The following is a 16,952-nucleotide window of genomic DNA, read 5'->3' on the forward strand; positions in this document are numbered from 1 at the left end:
CTCTTAACTCAGTGGTTCCCAAACCTGGCTGCCCATTACCGCCATCATTATTACCAAACAGTAAATGCTTATTGTATACAGATGTAAACATTTCACATGAATGTACTCATTTAATCTTCATAGTAACTCTAAATAATAAGTATTATCATCTCTAGTCTGTACTGAGAAAACTGGGTTACAGAGAGGTTGCCCAGGATGCACAGCCGGTAAGAAACAGAGCTGGCATTTATAGCCAGACTATCTGAAGGGTACAATACACTTCTCCCGATGATTCTGTTGGGCAAACAGGTTAACTACTCCTCTCACTGATATTAAGGCTTTTTGCCTCCTTCCCCTCCAAATTCCAGTTGCCAGATGAATTTACACAAAACACATCTTCTTCTGTTGCTTGTGAGTTAAGGAAATTGTCATTCAATGGAGTGGTTAAGAACCAGGACTTGGAAGTCAGTTCTGGATTTCCATCTTGGCTCTACCCATAATCAGCTCCATGGTTTTGAGCTGGGCACCAAGCATCAGTTTCCTCACCTGGAAAGTGAGGGTTGGATCAGAGGAGGAGATAGGCCAACACTCAGGAAAGGGCTTGGCGATCAATCCATGGCAGCTAATAATTGTGGTTATTATTATTGGTGGTGGTGGTGTGTTATAAACCCCTCAGCCACAAATGGGCAAATTATCATCCGATCTTTGTCTCTGTTTCCTCACCTATAGAGTTGGGCTGTTAATATATTGTCTTCTAGGAGTGTTGTGGGGGTTAGAGAGAGGATGTAGTGTTTCGAACGCTGCCAGGCACATAGTGAGTATACAATGAATGTTGGTTATTACTATTATTTATTCTTTTTTTTATCACTATGCTCCGGACAAAAGGTTCTACTTAGAACAGCTTGAATATGCTCCATTGTTAGCTGCTTCTGTGTGTTTTTCTTTGCTGTGCTCTCTGCCTGGGACACCATCCCCATTTCCCTGTGTCAAAACCCCAATTGTGTCTCCTCCTGTCCCACCAGCAGTGTCCTTGGTGCCAGGGAAGGCTTTCCTTATCCCCCCATTAGGACTTTATTCATCTCATGGGATACTTATTTCCAGCTTTGTATAGAAATCTCTTGTCTCTTCTCCCCTTGAAGGAGCCCCTTTCCCTACCTCAGGTAACATCTAAACCAGAGCAGACCCCATAACCTGTTACCCTAAAGAGACCAGAGCCATTTTTAGAAGGTGCTAGATAAAAGCCTGCTTGGAGTCAGGGAAAAAACCCCACAGATCCCTTTGGTACCTCCCATCTGTCTGTTGCCAAGACTCAGAATAAATGCACTGATAGGGACTGTCTCCCACTGTTTCAGGGGCTGCTGCTGAGTAACCTCCTGTCTAGGGAGAGACCTTACCACACCAAGAGCTTCATCATTGCCTAATGGGGGCCCTCAGGGCTTTATCAAGGACAAGGGAGCTGGGGAGCCTCCTCCACGCAGTGAAACTGATAGAAAGAAACACAATGGGCAGATGGATCGCTACAAAGGCGGATGGGCAAACAAGACACACAGGCAAGAACCTTCCCTTGCATGAGACGTTTCAACTGCTTTCTGGGGAGGCAGATAAAAAACAGTCACCAGAGTCCAAGCCCTCCCACTCTTCATTTGCAAACTTTTAGGCATCTTCCTTAGATAAGCATTTTGGGGGCTCTTGCTAATTCCTGGGGACTGAAATAAACAACAGCTACTGTCCTTCAGAGCCTGCTGGATGCCAGGCCCTTCAAAGGTGTTCTCCCAGTGACTCTCTGCCAGAGTGGCGGGTGTCCCACCCAGCTTCGAGCCTTTCTCTCATGTCCCCTTCTCAGTGAGGTCTACCCGGGACACCCTACTGAAAACTGCAACTCGCCCCCACCTCCACTCCACATCCCTGCATTCTCAGCACGACCCTCACCACCTTCTAATGTGCAGTTTGATTTACTTATTAAACAGGTTTGTTGTCTGATTTTCCTCCCACACTCCACAAGGGGGACAGCCACAGGGTGGGGCTGGGGGTCTTTGCCACTTAGGCTCATTTGGGCATCCCTAGGGCCTACAACAGAGCCTGGAACATTAATACAATGTATGATCTATGAATCGTTTATCATCGTTCATTTATTTATTTTCCTTTTCAAAAATTTGTTTATTTTTGTATTGAAGTATAGTTGACAATAATTACAATGTCAAATCATTGTCCATAGTTAACTGACAATAATTTACAATGTTGTATTAGTTTCATCATTCATTTAACCAGTCCCCTTCTGATGAACACTTGGCTGTTGTAAACCTTCTGCTATTATAAACACACTGCAGTAAACATCCTTGGGCAAATAGCTTTGCACATTTGTGCATTTATATCATAGTAGAGATTCTTCCATATAGAATTGCTAAGTCAAAAGTTATGGAGAGGGCTTCCCTGGTGGCGCAGTGGTTGAGAGTCTGCCTGCCGATGCAGGGGACACGGGTTCGAGCCCTGGTCTGGGAAGATCCCACATGCCGCAGAGCAACTGGGCCCGTGAGCCACAACTACTGAGCCTGTGCGTCTGGAGCCTGTGCTCCGCAACAAGAGAGGCCACGATAGTGAGAGGCCCGCGCACCTTGATGAAGAGTGGCCCCGCTTGCCGCAACTGGAGAAAGCCCTCGCACAGAAACGAAGACCCAACATAGTCGAAAATAAATAAATGAATAAATAATAATTAAAAAAAAAAAGTTATGGAGAGTCTCGATATTAATAGATACTGCCAATAAGTCTTCCAAAAAGGCTGTTTCCATTTATACTCCCACTAAGAGTGCGTGAGAGGGCCCGCTAAGGACTGGTGAAATCGGGGTGGGGGTGGGGAGGATCCCAACTCATCTACACTTGCTGAACCTCTAATATCTGCAAGTGTAGAATCTTAATGTTAAAGGGACGTAAAAATTCATCTCGTTCTCCTTCAACTCCCTTCCCAAGGCAGTAATCCTCTCCAACACAGCTTTGTTCTGAATTCTTTCCTTGTCAGGGACAGGGGTCAAACTTCCCTCCTATGGTTTTCAGGATAAATTGCTACTGACAGGTGACTGGGTCAAAATCTGCTTTCCTATAACCCCACCCCACCTATCCCGGCTCCATTCTCAGGAGCCACAAAAAACTGGGCTAATCCTTTTTCCATGTGACAGCTCTTAAAATATTTGACGACTGTATCAAATCTCCTCTAAGACTTCTCCTTCCAGGGTAAACCTCCCCAGCTCCAGCCAGACACACCCCCTGGATGTGACAGTGTTGACCTGGGGACCCTTTAGGTTAGTGGCCAAGCGTAAAAGCTTTAGGGTTCCCCAGGCTTAAGTTCAAGTCCCTGTTCCCACACTTTCCAGTTGTCTGACCTTGGCTAAGTCACTTCTCAGACTTTAGTTTCCTCCCTTGAATAAATTATATAACAATAGTGCCCACCTTATAAGGTTGCTGGCTGGGACACATTCTTACACACACACACACACACACAAATCTAAAACTATATTTTATGATGGTGTTGGTATAAAGACAAATATAATAAAAGCAGGGTTATATTTATTTATTTTTCTTCTGATTGTAAAAGAATTAAAACATTTTCCTGGGGCCTTCAACGTATTGTGGCCTTAGACTGTGCCTTCTACAACTGATGGATACACGGGCTCTGGTAACTGGGGGGAGTGAAAAAGAGAAAATAGGCCAAGTATATAAAGTTCTTAGCACAGGGCCTGGATCTTTGTAACTTAATAAATGATGATCACAAATTTTAAAAAGGACTGTGCAGAGAACAGAGTGTGACACTGAGAACGTTTCCCCACAGACCTCTTTATTAGTGCCTGTGGGCTTTGCAGACCCAGCTTCTGAACACAAGTAACACAGTCACTGGGCCTGTGCCTTCTCACCTTGCCCGCAAGAGTCTCATGAGAGAGTTTGTAAAAACGATCCAGAGTCTATGGCATTTATGTTGAGAAAAGAGGTGTCTTATCTGCTCAGGCTGCTATAACAAAATACCACAGACTGGGTTCGATCCCTGGTCTTATAAACAACAGAAATTGATTTCTCACAGTGCAGGAGGCTGGGAAGTTCAAGATCAAGGTGCCAGCACAGTCACGTTCTGGTGAGGGTCATCTTCCTGGTTGATAGCTGGTACCTTCTTGCTGCGTCCTTACATGGTGGAAGGGGGCAAAGGAGCTCTCTGGGTTCTCTTTTAATATTTTGTTTTGTTTTGTTTTGTTTTTTGATTTGGCCGTGCCACGCGGCATGTGGGATCTTAGTTCCCTGACCAGGGATCGAACCCGCACCCCCTGCAGTGGAAGCACACAGTCTTAACCACTGGACTGCCAGGGAAGTCCCAAAGCCAATCTTTTTGTTTGTTTGTTTTGTTTTTGTTTTGGGGTCTCTTTTATAAAGGCATTAATCTCATTCATGAGAGCTCCATCCTCACGACCTAATCATCTCTCAAAGACCCCACCTCCTAATACCATCACATTGGGGATTCGAATTTCAACATATGAATTTGAGGGGGGTGAGGGGACACAAACACCCAGACTATACCAAGAGGAAATACACATTTCATCAAAAGAAACCTCTTCAAAAGAGGGTCAAAAAAATCCATGGACTAGTAGAAGATATTTGAAATATATGTAAATGGCAAAGCATTTATACCTAGACTAAATAGAGCTCCCTCAAATCATTAAGAAAAAGACAGTTGATAGAAAAATGGCAAAAGACTTTAAGATGCCCTTGCAAAAAGGAAGAAATCGATATGGCTAATAAATGAAAAAAAAAAAAAAAGTACTCATCTTCATTTGTAATCAGGGAAATGCAAATTGAAACCACAATGAGCTACCACTACATACTCTACCTACAGCACTTTTTCTGGATACATGTTATATTTTACCATTAGCATGTGTTTTTAAAATGTATACAATCACAAGGTAAACAAAAAATTGCAAACAAACAAATAAGTGAAAATTCTCCCTGCCACTGGACCTCCAAACCCCTCCCTCCGAATATGTCCTGTTACCAGTGGCTGGTGAGGCCTTTCAGAGACTGTGCTTGCAGTAGCATCTATGCATAAGCAGCCACCTTTCCTCAGATAATTAGTGCCATACTTACATCAATTAGGGTTTGAACAGGGAAGCAGAACCAGTATGAGTCCTTACAACTCATAATAAGGGATTTATTATTGAGATTAAGTCTTATAAAACTGTGGACGCTGGTGGAGAATGCAATGGGCCTAAAGTTGCTGGAGATCAGCAAGGCCAGCAGTTGGGGGGTGGGGGGAAGCTAGACATGAATTGGAAAGAATGAAGGCAAACTACAACCCATATCTGTTTCTGACATTGTCCTTTTTATTACAGTCATTCTGGTGTGTATAATGGGGTATCGCATTGTGATTTGCTGAAATATTTTAAAGTAAGTTACAGAGATCATGACATTTCACCTTAAATACTCCAGTATACCACTCTAAAAAATTATCACTTCCGTCAGTTCAGAAAAGTTTTTTTTTAATTATTATTTTCTTGATAATTTTCTCTCCTTTGTTTTCCCAGTTTTATTTTTCTCAGATTCTTATTATTTGAATATTGGACCTTCCTTTGTGGTCTTCTAATGTTCTTTATTTCCTCTTCTCTCTGGAAGACTTCTTCAATCTTTTTCGTCCTCTTGTTTCATTGAATATTTTTTACTTCTTAGTTTCTTGATTTCCAAGAGCTTTTTTTTGTTGTTGTTCCCTGAATATTCCTTTTAAAAGATATCTTGTTCTTTACAACTTAAATTTATACAGTGCTGCATATCAATTACATCTTAACACTGGAAAGAAAAATAAATAAATACATTTTAATTTAAAAAAAAAGAGATAGCCTGTTCTGTTCCAGGAATGCTATATCATCTATTATCTCTCTAAGATGTTTATGGCAGCTTTTTAGAAGTTTACTTCATTCCTCTCATTGTCACTGTTTCTCCAAATCCTATTTTCCTGCTTGTTTTGGAGTTGTCTTTCATAATAAAAGCTTTTCTCAGATGACTGGAGTCTTTGGCTGGTAAAATGTGTGTACACATATATTGACAGCATCACTATTCACAATAGCCAGAAGATGGAAACAGTCCAAATGTTCAACTGATGAATGGCTGAACAATGTGCGGTATATCCATACAAGGAAATATTACTCAGCCATTGAAAGGAATGAAATGCAGGTACTTGCTACAATGTGAATGAACCTCAAAAATATTATGCTAAGAGAAAGAAGCCAGACAAAAGGTCACAGAATGTATGATTCCGTTTACAAATTCCATTTGACGATTTTCATTATTCATGGTAGATATGTTCTACAACGTCTCTGGGAACATTTAGTTATTGAATACGGAATCGCTGCTTCTAGGGAAATACAGTTCCTGTGAACCTCTGGTCACATTTTCATGAACCAATCAACACATAATCTTGATTTATATGTGCTTCTGTTTAAAGAAATCTTATTTAGGGAATTCCCTGGCAGTCCAATAGTTAGGACTCCGTGCTTTCACTGCCGAGGGCTCAGGTTTGATCCCTGGTCGGGGAACTAAGATCCTGCAAGCTGTGCAGTGCAGCCAAAAATAAAAAAAAATTTTTTTAATTCTTATTTAATACATATTGTTGGTTCATTAACATTGAACTCACGGCCAACAGCACTAAAACTCATGCATGAACAAAGCTTACCTAACACATGTACTTTCTTGGAACAATAGCCACCGCTTCAGCACTATACCTGGGACTATTTTAAACAGCGAAATCACAAACAAAAGGCACGAAAATGCAAAATGTGGCACAAAATATACCATGAACACTTGTTTAGAGTATGAGAGCTGAAATAAGAAGGGTGTTGCCTCCTTCATCCTCAGCTGGGAACACGCGTGTAGAGCAACTCAAATTTGTTGCTGCTCCACCAATGACCAGGAAAGTCCACAGCTACCAATTTTTTTTTAAGATTTATTTTTATTTATTTATTTATTTTGGCTGTGCCGGGTCTTAGTTGTAGCTCATGGGATCTCTGTTGCAGCATGCGGACTTCTTAGTTGCAGCATGCAGACTTCTTAGTTGAGGCATGCAGACTCATTTGCGGCATGTGGGATCTAGTTCTCCAACCAGGGATGGAACCTGGGCCCCCTGCATTGGGAGCATGGAGTCTTACCCACTGGACCACCAGGGAAGTCTCTCGATTTTGAAATTACAAATAAGTTAAAGTTAACGTAGTAAGACAAATTCAGAAATATGGAATCCACATATAATGAGGATTAACTGCATACAGAATAATCCAGAATAGGTCAATACATAGGGACAGAATTCAGATGGATGGTTGCAGAGACAGGGGAAGAGGGTCCTGGGAAGCAACTGCTTATGCGTATGGGTTTCCTTTTGGGATGATGACAATGACTTGAAGCTAAATAGAGTTGGTGGTTACACAACATTGAGAATGTACTAAATACCAGTGAATTGTTCATTTTGAAATGGTGACATTTATGTTGTATAAATTTCATCCAAAAAAAAATTGACATATCACTCTAAGCAGGACTCTGAACCTCTCTTTTCCCTTTGGTGTGGTGATCATCCACCTTCAGATCGTGGCTGCTCCAAGAAACTGAGTGAAGACAACCCACAAGGAGATAAAACTTGAGCAAACAATACACTAACGTTGTCTTAAGCTACTGAGATTTAGGGATTTTTGTTACTGCAGCATAACTGAGCCTGTGTTGACTATTTCAGAGGTCTAAGCCTGACTGTCATCATTGTGGGAGCCAAGTGGGGTTGGGAGCTTGGAAATCTCGCCATTTCTAGGTACCCTCTCACTTCATCCTCCTGTTTTCAGTTTCATGACTCACTCCATCCTCTACTCTGCCCCTTCCCAAATCTAGACTCTCTAAAACTTCCTGTCTTACGCTGTGGCTGGGAAAGATAGAGTCACCTGCTCTACAGGGTGGAAGAATCCACCCTCTCCTTATACTGACTTCTACACAGTTCTTCAGCTTTTGGTCCCAACTCACCCCAGCCTCCATATATGATGGGCATTTTCAGTTTCTCAGATTCCTCTGGTTTGTCCACTGGGGATTAGCTTAGTTCTTGGCCTCCGTCTCTGTGTTTGGCTAATTCACTTCCCACCCGTTTTCTATCTTCTGAAATTTTGTCAACATTCTTCATCTAATGTTGTTTCCTCTCCTATTCTCCTTTTCCTCATTAGTTTAACCTTCCTTATTCCTCAGTGGTCATTTCAGGGAGGTTATGGGAGGGAGCAGAGAGAAAATGTGTTTAATTTGTCATGACTTACTGGGGTCATGAGTGTTTTCCTGTTCATCAGCTATAGACCAGCATAACCGTTTCTGGTGGGTGTGTAGCCTCCCATTATAGGGACGTATCCTCCCACAAAGGATATTTGGCGATGTCTGGAGACATTTTTGGTTGTCACAATGGGTTTTGAGATGAGGGGGCTACTGGCATCTAATGCGTAGTGGACAGGGATGCTGTCAGACATCCTACGATGCTCAGGACAGTCCCCACAACAAAGAATTATCTGGACCAAATGTCAATAGGGCATTGAGAAACTCAGAAGTTGAGAAACTCTGTTCTAAATGGTTCCTATTGTCTTCAGGATAAAATTCAGACTCCACAGCACAGCCTACAACACCCCAGCCTATCTTTCCTGCTCTCCCCGTGGCTCACCATGCTCCAGCCACAAGCATCTTCCTTCTATTCCTGGAACACACCAAGCTTGTTTCTGCCACAGGACCTTAGCACTTGCTGTTTCCTCAGCCTGAATCTCTCTTTCCCGGGTTTTCTGGTTGCTGACATCCTCACTTCAGGTCTCAGTTCAAATGTCACTTCCTTTGTGAGACCCTGACTAACCCAACTTCCCCTCTCCCCCCAACCCCACCCTCATCCTTATCCGAGGAACAGTCTATTATATTTATTGTACTCTTCAAAGTATCAACTCCTGAAACTGGCTGTTTTTCTTCCTTTGTTTATATTTGTTTATTACTATGTTATCTCATGAGGGCAGGGACCTGTCAGTCTTGATCTTGAGCATTTTGCCTGCACATGGTTTCTGCTCAGGAGATGGACAAAAGGTCTTGTTTAGTGATCTTCAAGTATTTTACTTGTGTTTCTTCTTAAAGAATTTCTAAGAACTCTGTACCCCTTGCATATTTTTAACTTGACATCTAAAATTTTTTTTAATAAATAAATAAATTTATTTATTTATTTATTTTTGGCTGTGTGGGGTCTTCGCTGCTGTGCACGGGCTTTCTCTAGTTGCGGCGAGTGGGGGCTACTCTTCATTGCGGTGCGCGGGCTTCTCATTGCGGTGGCTTCTCTTGTGGTGGAGCACGGGCTCTAGGCACGCGGGCTTCAGTAGTTGTGGCGCGCAGGCTTAGTTGCTCTGTGGCATGTGAGATCTTCCCAGACCAGGGCTCAAACCCGTGTCCCCTGCACTGGCAGGTGGATTTTTAACCACTGCCCAACCAGGGAAGTCCCTAAAATTTGTTTATTGTAAGTTTAAATAGTTGCAGTCTTAATTTCCCAGTTATTATAAATATTGATATTTTAGAATATAATTTTACTTCATACTTTTAAATATACCTATCATCATTTATTTTTAAAAATCCATGAGCATAATCACACACCATCATGGAAATAAATGGAAAATTTTGTAAGAAAAAAAAAAGAACAGGCTTTTAACAACTGGAAGTTTTATTTTACCGTTTTTTTTTCTCCTTGAACTTGTATTTCCATTCTATTTCTCCCACAGACTTCTATCCTAATATTGATATAATATGTGAAAAGTTTTAAAATTAATCACCAGATCATACTTCTCTGCAACAAAATGCTTATGTTATGTTAATATATATGTGTATATATATATTAACGTCCTGTTTCCCTAAGACTCTAATTTTGAAGATTACCCTGTGTTCATAAGGCTCTAAGTGTTAAACGGATAACTAATAAGAACCTGCTGTATAAAAAAATAAATTAAATTAAATTTAAAAAAAAGGCTCTAAGTGTTAAAATTTTTCTCTAAATTATCATTACAACTATTATTTGAATATAATTGATCAAAACAACATAAATACACCACATTATGATCAGTAATTGTTATATATTGAAAAGTATGTTTTATTCTAAATGAGTCTTTTAATGAGATGGATGGGCTAGTTAGTTTTTGGTGTTTCTTGGGGGTGTGTCCATCTGTCTGTGGATAAATATTATTTATTGCTGGAATGGGATAGAGTTTAGAAGAAGCTCTATTCCTTTTTTTTTTTTTTTTTTGCTTTTATAAAGTAAATACTGAGAAATGTTTTTCACATAAACAGGAGACTGGAATGGAAATTTTGTCACAGCTATTCAAGGTCACCTATGTTTTTTAAAAAATATATTTATTTATTTATTTGGTTGCACCGGGTCTCAGTTGTGGCAGGTGGGCTCCTTAGTTGTGGCATGTGAACTCTTAGTTGTGGCATGTGAACTCTTAGTTGCGGCATGTGGGATCTAGTTCCCTGACCAGGGATCGAAACCAGGCCCCCTGCATTGGGAGCGCGGAGTCTTATCCACTGCACCACCAGGGAAGTCCCCAAGGTCACCCATGTTTGAATGCCTACTTGCCACACATCACATTATGATTCATTACCAGAAATTATTTGTAATAATCTATTATCCAACAAGTCTTGCAGTGCCTCCTTCATGTTGGTTGGAAGCAAATAGGAAATCATCCGAATTGCAAAAGGATTTGTTACCCAGTCCTTAGGGGCATTGCCTTTTCTAACCACACACTATTATCTTTATGCTTTTGTTCGGCATCCAGGTTTTTACACCACAGCACAACATGCCTTAGTAAGTTTCAAGATGACTGAGAAGCATTTGCCTTGCTTTTACAAAGTGGAGGAAGGACAATTGTGAAGGCGGGAACACCTTGGACGCAGGCCCTTTCTCAGGCATCTTAGTTCTCGGAGAGAGAACACACAGGAGCTGAGATCTAAACAGATTCTCTTTCTCCTCTATTGAGATATAATTTCATAAAGATATGCTTTATACAGATATAGTTTAATAAAATGCACCCATTTGAAGTATCCGCTTTGATGATGGGTTCTGACATGTATACACCTAATTTCCACTGCATTCAAGACATAGAAAATTTCCATCATTCCAGAAAGTTCCCTCATGTTCCCTTGCAGTCAATTCCCCCTCACCCAGTAGCTCCTATTCCGGGAAGAATGTATACTAACCTGAATCCAATCAAGCCTTTAGATCTAACGTTTACAGAAAATACAGGGGACAGAGGAACACAGTAAACCACGCCAATGAAGAAACAAAAAAGGAGAAATCCAGAACGTGGGGTATGCTACAGTATAATTGTCTTGCTCTCCTCAACAGGACAATGTTTTATATATATATAAGAGTGGGGAGTATTCTAGATTAAAAGACACTTAAGAGACAAAACTACTAAATGTAGTACATGATCCTTAATTGTAGGAAAGTAAAAATTGGATCGGACTGAGAGATCCAAAACTCAGCCAGGCCATTCTTCAGGCTGGGGTAACAGACATGATAAAGCTGGCTGCAAAGGTAACAGAAAATAGTATTTCTTCCAAGGACACTCACAGCTTTAAAGTGCCATAGTACCCCCTCCTCTTTGAGTGACCACTACTTTCTTACTCGCTGAGAAACTTCGTTCTCTAAAATTACAGAAAATTTGCAGTTTGAAATTCTATGAGTACCAATGACATGCCTTTCTCTCTCCTGGAACTCAGACACTGAGAAGCTGCCTTGAGTTCCAAGCCAGACACAGAGCTTCAGATAAAGGTGTTCTGAATACAGTGGTCCACAATTATTGAACGCTGTAGTTTCGGAAAAACAGGACCCTGGGTCCACTTGGCAGTCCAGGCTGATATTAACCCTTTTACTCCGAGACCTCTTTGAGCATATCAAACCCTGCTTCCCAGCTGCTAGCCCTGCTTCCGCCCCTCCCTGCCCAGCCCATGGTCTTGTCGACTGACAAAAAATAAACAGCCTAAAGGTTGAGAATTATGTTTTATTCAGTGGACTTTCTGAGGACTCAAGCCTGGGAGACAGCCTCTCCAGATAGCTCTGAGGGCCTGCTCCGAAGAGGTAAGGGAGGAGCCAGGATATAAAGGAGTTTTTGCAGCAAAAGCCGGGTAGTTGGATCATCAAAAAGTTACTGTTAATCAAAGAAAACCGGGCATCTCAAGTCGATGAATTTAGTGCTTCTCTGTGCATGGGAAGATGCAAGAATCTGAGCTCACTGAAATCATTCCTTTGATAGGCACCTTAACTATCCAGGGCCAGTATCCTGCTTTTCTCCACCCTGAATCCTCTCAGGGTGCACAGTTGGAGGTGGCTGCAGGGGCTGACGGCTTGATGGCCACAACATCCTTTGTTGACTGATATGGCAGGTGACATTCTTCATCACAGTCTATTTTTCACCCAGCAGCCCAAGTGATGCTGATAAAGTCAAGTCACACCAGCTCCTCTGCTCAATTCCCTCCCGTGACCTCCTGCTTCACTCCAAGGATAACCAAGTCATCGCTGGGGCCTACGAGGCCCTATGTGAACTGGCTGCATCTCCATTCCAACCCCACTGGGTTCTCTGCTCTTCCCCAAGCTTGGCTGTCATGCCTCAGCCCAGGCCTTTGATTTAGTGTTCCCCCAAAATCCACTCTCCCTTCGTACATTTACTTAAGTGCCACCTCCTTGGTCCGTCTTCCCTGATCACTCAGTCTAGATATCCACCCTCCTGACCCATACTGTACATTTTTCTACTCAGCATTTAACTATCCTAAGTCATCTATATTAAACTCTGTCCTATTTATCTTGTAAACAGGTAAATCTCTTTCTCTCTCCCACCAGAATCTCAACTCCACCAGAATCTCAGCTCCACAGTGTGGGCAGGGGATTCTGGCATGTTTTGCTCCCTGATGTAGGCCAAACTCCTAGACCAGAGGTCAGTACAATTTTTCAGGTAAAGAGCAAGGCAGTAAACATTTTAGGCTTTTTGGTCATGCGGTCTCTGTTGCAACTACCCAGTTCTGAGGTTGTAGCATGAAAATAGCCATGAAAAATACATAAAAGGGGACTTCCCTGGTGGTGCAACGGTTAAGAATCCGCCTGTCAATGCAGGGGACATGGGTTCGAGCCCTGGTCCAGGAAGATCCCACATGCCTCGGAGCAACTAAGCCCATGTGACACAACTACTGAGCCTGAGCTCTAGAGCCTGCGAGCCACAACTAGAGAAATCCCACACACAGGAACAAAGACCCAAAGCAGCCAAAAAAAAAAAGAAATAATTCCATAGAGTATTAAAAAAAAAAATACATAAAAGGACGTGTGAGACTATGTTCCAATAAAACTTTATTTATACAAACAGGTGGCTGGTGGTAGTTTGCCATCTCCTGCCCAGAACACTGTTTGGCAATAAATATTTGCTGATTGAATTGTGAAGGAAGATAAGGTCATGCTCTTATTCTAGGAGGAAGAAGAACCAATTTAAAAATTTCAGGGACTTCCCTAGTGGTCCAGTGGCTGAGACTCTGCACTCTCAATGCAGGGGCCAGGGTTTGACCCCTGGTCAGGGAACTAGATCCCGCATGCCACAGCTAAATATCCCACATGCCACAACTAAAGATCCCACGTGCTGCAGCTAAGAGCCGATGCAGCTAGATAAATAAATAAATAAATAAATTAATTAATTAAAAAAAGAACTTGAGAGTCTGGCAGGAATAATTGGGGAAAGGAAGGGTAAAAGACAATTTAAAAAAAAATTCAGATCGTGTTAGAGTAGGGGTGAGATGAGGGGATGGTGGCTGCTCGAGGTAAATGAAGTAGGGAAGCCTCTCTAAGGAGATGGCATTCGAGCTGAGGCTGGGCGAGCAGGGAGCCCAGGCTACTTGAAGCTTCGGAGGCTGAGGGTTCCAGGCAGAGGGATCAGCAGGGGGAAAGATTCGGAGGTGGGATGGGCTTGGGGCGTTCAAGAAACAGAAAGCTCTCAGTGTGGCTGCAGCAGCACAGCGACCGAGGACAAAGGGGTTCAAGATGACATTGGGGATGGGCAAGGACCATATCATAGAGGCCTAGTAGGATTTTTTTTTAAAACCACTCTATTTTGCTTCCTTTTTTCATATATTTTTTTATTGTGGTAAAATGTACGCAACATAAAATTTACCATCTTGACTATTTTTAAGTGTATAGTTCTGTGGCATTAATTATACTCATACTGTTGTCCAACTGTCCCCACCATCCGCCTCCAGAACTTTTTCTTCTTCTCAGATGGAAACTCTATACCCATTAAACACTAAGTCCCCATCTCCCACCTCACCCCTGGCAACCACCATTCTACTGTCTGTCTCTATGAACTTGACTACTCTGGGAACTTCATATAAGTGGACGCATACAATATTTCTCCTTTTATGACTGTCTTATTTCACTTGGCATAATGTCTTCAAAGTTCACCCTTGTAGCATGTGTCAAAATTTCTTTCCCTTTTCAGGCTGAATAATATTCCATCACATGTATAGACGACGTTTTCTTTATCTATTCATCTATTGATGGACACCTGGGCTGCTTTCACTTCCTGGCTATTGTGAACAATGCTGCTATGAACATGGGTGTGGAAATATCTTTTCAAGTTCCTGCTTTTACTTCTTTTGGGGGTCTACCCAGAAATGGAATTGCTGGATCACATCCAGTAGGATTTTGTACTAAGCACGATAGGAGGCCGGGGGGGCTTTATGCAGGGGTGTTGCTTCCTTGCTTTAATAGGACTCCTCTGGTTGCTGTGTTGAGCTCTGATTGCAGTGGGGAGGGACAGGGATGGGGAGACCAGGCAGGAGGCTGTTACAGCATTCCAGGTGAGAGACTGCAGTAGCTGGAAGATTCCGGTATGGCTGGGGAGGCCTATATGGAGCAAGTAAATAATTAGATGATTACAAATAGTGAAAAGTCCTGTGAAATAAGTGAACAGCAACATGGTACTCTGATTTCAGGGAAAAACAGAAAGGATCTCTCTGGCATTCTTGATATATGATTCACTCAACTCATGGTCTACCAGGGCTGCTGATGCTTGAAATCCAGATCCTGCATTTTCACCATCAATTTACTTTGTTTGTTTTCATTGAGTGGGTTTGGCCCAGGGCCCAGAGCTGCTGGGTCTGAGGGTGTTCATTACTGTACTTGAGCCACAGGTGGGAAGGAAGGGGCTTGGAAAGAAGGGGAGGGGAAGACTTGTGAGTCTGTGGCTGAAAAAGAAGTGCGGGGAGGGTTTGGTGGTTAAAGCAGGGCTGAGTCTCCTCTCTGACACATTCCAGCTGTGGGATCATGGGCAAGTTATCTCATCCCTCTAACCTTCAGTTTCTGCTCCTGGAAAATGGTATCCTCATTCATTTGGTATGTCGTCTGCTTGCATCTCACGAAGACAGAGATCTTTGTTTTGTTTACTGAAGTGTCTCTACAGCACCTACATGGTAGGCCCCAGTAAATATTTTTATTTTATTTATTTATTTTCTATTTCAAATTTTCGTGTAAGGTATAACTTTTTTTTTTTTTTTTTGGCTGCACTGTGTGGCATGTGGGATCTTAGTTCCCCGACCAGGGATTGAACCTGTGCCCCCTGCAGTGGCAGCGCAGAGTCCTAACCATTGGACCGCCAGGGAATTCCCTAAGGTGTAACTTTTACAAAGCAAAGCATAGCAAACTTAAGTGTCCAGCTCAATAAATTTTAAAATGTGTGTGTGTGTGTAAACCATCTAATGACCACCAGATCAAGTTATAGAACATTTCTAGCTCTCCAGCAGGCTCTCTTGTACCTCGTCCTAATCACACTCCCTAAAGGTAACTACTATTCTGACATCAATCAATGTTTATTAGTTTTTGCCTGTGCTTGAACTTCATCTAAATGGGATCATGAAAAATGTACTCTTTCATGTTTGGCTTCTTTTGCTCCTTATTATGTGTCGTGAGATTTGTCCATAATGTTACATTCATTAGTAGTTTGATCCTTTTTATTTTTTTGCTGTGTCACACCACAATTTATTCATCCTTTTGACTATTGATGGACAGTCAGGTTGTTTCTAGTTTTGGGCTATTTGAATAAAGCTGTTCTGGACATTTTGGGTAGATGTCTTTTGATGGACAAAAGCACTCCTTTCTCTGGGAAAGGAGTGGAATTGCTGTGTCACCCTGTAGTTGTATGTTTAGCTTTAGCAAAAATTGCCAAACGGTTTTCCAAAGTGGTTGAACCAATTTACACTTCCACTAACAGAGGGTGAGTTTCGGTTGTTCCGCATCTTTGCCAAGACTTGGCGTTTTCATTTCAGTCATTCTGGTGGGTGTGTAATCGTATTTCACTGGGATTTTACTTGCATTTCCCTGATGACTAATGATGTTGAGCACCTTTTCATAAAAATAAATATTTGTTGAAAGAATGGATGAATAAAGAATTTGAATAAAAATGGAAAGAAATCTGACCACCTCGTACCCCGCTTAAAATCCACAAATAGCTCCCCATCACTCATGGGGCCAGGCTGAAACCCCTCCTCTAGCCAACAAGATCCTGCATGCTCTGGCCCCTCCTGATCCCTCCTGCCCCAGATGAGTCCCTTCTGCTTCTGTCTCTGATCCCTGCCACCCAGACTGTCTTCAGGTTCCTCCAGGGACTTGCTCTGTCCTGCTTCATGGTTTTCCATAAGCTGTTTTCTTCATCCCAGAACACAGCCCAGGCCTCATGAAACCAGACTCATCACTTGTATCCCAGTTCAAAAGACCCTCCCTCCAGGAAGCCTTCGCTGACTTCCACTGCCAGTAGGCCAGGACCTTTTAAAACCCTCTTACTCCCACTTTTTCTTCCTAGCTTTTATCACAGCTGTAAATACACTTTATGTGATTATTTGATTAACCTGTTTCCCTCCCATTAAAAAAACCACTTTAAACCCCCCCCCGC

At 42.2% G+C, this 16,952-nt stretch overlaps 1 pseudogene; it reads right to left on the bottom strand.

Moving 5' to 3' along the window:
- LOC133104217 (transforming protein RhoA-like) overlaps positions 1-16,952 on the bottom strand; it is a 29,535-nt pseudogene that overhangs the window by 10,994 nt on the left and 1,589 nt on the right.

The sequence above is a fragment of the Eubalaena glacialis genome, chromosome 13 (assembly GCF_028564815.1).
Source record: "Eubalaena glacialis isolate mEubGla1 chromosome 13, mEubGla1.1.hap2.+ XY, whole genome shotgun sequence".
NCBI classification, from domain to species: domain Eukaryota; kingdom Metazoa; phylum Chordata; class Mammalia; order Artiodactyla; family Balaenidae; genus Eubalaena; species Eubalaena glacialis.